This window comes from Procambarus clarkii, chromosome 38 (assembly GCF_040958095.1).
Source record: "Procambarus clarkii isolate CNS0578487 chromosome 38, FALCON_Pclarkii_2.0, whole genome shotgun sequence".
Classification (NCBI taxonomy): domain Eukaryota; kingdom Metazoa; phylum Arthropoda; class Malacostraca; order Decapoda; family Cambaridae; genus Procambarus; species Procambarus clarkii.
In genome coordinates, this window is record NC_091187.1 from 41,474,785 (window position 1) to 41,477,099 (window position 2,315).

Below are 2,315 nucleotides of genomic sequence, written 5' to 3' on the forward strand. Positions count from 1 at the left end.
ATCTTCGGATGTAAATGGCGATCTTGGCAGCCTCGACTTTGTTGTTGGCAACAACGTACTTCTTGATTGCTTGTAGAGACGAGCCCTTACGGTCTTTGAGTGCTGCGACCGCGGCTAGAACCATTTGACTAGTTTTCGGGTGAGCAACCTGGACGCGAGGTTTCCTGGTGGTGGCCACCACAGCAGCAGCAGCCGCAGCCTTCTTGGTAGGCTTTGCTTCTACCATGATGATGATGAGATAACCAAGGTGATGAGAGACGCTCAGACAGTCACGGGGGAATGATGCTGCCGCCGCTTGAGCCGAACCTATTTATGTGCCGGCACGGTACAGAAGCTGCAACCTGGCAACTCGTCCACCAATCACGACGGTTGGTTTTACGGCTCCGAAACCTGGATCCCATATCTTCTCTAAAATAGAAGCATTTGTTCATGTTCTTTGTAAAAGTATCATAAAGCAGGACAGATGAGACAAATATCATAAAAACTGAAGAGCAGATGAGCACACACATGTATGTATTACAAAAGAAAATCCACAAATTCATTAGAAATTGGCAGGGTAGGCTGAGGAAGTAGGTAGATGTAAAATGTCTGTAAATGGCGAAAGAACATAAACCCAAGACTGAATAAACGATGTTAAATATCCATGCCAAGGAGACAAAAATATGTTAGGATACAATTACCATTAAGACACCACAAGAAGGTCCGTATCCTGCCGTGATGACTAAAAAGAGTTGGTTATTAACCACAATGTGTAGGCAGTCTCATGCCAACGGCCATACCACGTTGAGAACACCGCTTCTCGTCCGATCAGCGAAGTTAAGCAACGTTGGGTTTGGTTAGTACTTGGATGGGTGACCGCCTGGGAACACCAAATGCTGTTGGCAATAATGTTTTTTGTTTTGTTTTGTTTTGTTTCGTTTGTTTTTGTTTGAATGGCTGGCTGGCTGGCTCCACGGGAAATTCACGGAGTTGTGTGGAATAAGGCCTGGTAAAATGAATTAATATGTATGTCATGTTTAAAACAATCTCGCTTAATATAGTGTGTGAGGCTTTATACAAAAACAAACAACCAAAACAAAACATGTTGTATATATATATATATATATATATATATATATATATATATATATATATATATATATATATATATATATATATATATATATATATATATATATATAGCTTAATCCGGGTTTGAACTCGCAACTCCAAGAATACGCATCACTTATATACACTTTACCACTGGACCACTGCAGGACACTTGATGCTGAGGTATCAATTTAATGACGTAAATGCCATTTCCACAAATAAATGATAATTTAAAAGTATTTGTATGTACAAATCTTTTCTGTTTAAAAGGCTACAATATCAGTTACTGATATAATTTGTGTTAATGTTTCTATACCCACAGGAAGGCATGTTTTTGCTTATATGTAAGGGGTACGGAGAAGGAATCCACAGACCATCATTCCCCTTCCCCCCCCCCCCCCCCCCCTCCCACCTACTACCACCACCACCACCACCACCACCACCACCACCACTACTCACCACCAATCACCACCAATCACCACCACCACCAATCACCACCAATCACCACCACCACACCTAACCGAAAACCCCCTAACACATCAACCCTCCCCCCAATCAACAGGCGAAATAATAACCCTCAAATGCCTGCCTGCCTGCCTGCCAGCCAGCCAATACTAACGGTCTTCTCAGAAAGAAAATCTCTTTGTATCTGTATTACTTGATGAAATGTATGATTCTAATAATGAAAATAAATTGTTATGTCGGTTGTATGAGCATAATGACCAATATGCACATGATATGAATGAATTAAATAGTGTAGTTTTAAGTAATTAGGTTGTAGACACATTAAGCGGATATGATATTTGACGCGTCCAGAACTGGTGATTTTTGGTTTAGTTTTAAATGCACCACCACCATTGCTTCCCCAGAGCCTAATTAAGGACCGGTAAAAGGAGTCAATATGTATGTCATCTATAAAACCAAAGAATGAATAAAAACACACACACACACACACCTACATAATAGTACTAGGAAGATTGTATGGCATAAAAAAAAAAAAAAGTACTCCCATTGGGTCGTTTGAACTCGCGACTTCCAAAACACCAGCCACACACCTTACCACCCAGCCACCATAGAGTTGGTATAATTGTGCAACTTTAGTTATAAAACTAAAGTTCTTATTGTCTCAAATTTATTTATTTATTTATTTTATTTATTTATTTATTTATTTATGCATATACAAGAATGTACATAAGGAATGTGAGGATACAATTATGGTAATTACA

At 39.4% G+C, this 2,315-nt stretch overlaps 1 non-coding gene across 1 annotated transcript; it reads left to right on the forward strand.

Moving 5' to 3' along the window:
* The first annotated feature begins 765 nt into the window (after nt 1-765).
* LOC138372441 (5S ribosomal RNA) lies at nt 766-884 on the forward strand. Its single transcript, XR_011230875.1, has one exon. It is a non-coding gene; the product is annotated as a 5S ribosomal RNA (ribosomal RNA).
* The last annotated feature ends 1,431 nt before the right edge of the window (nt 885-2,315 follow it).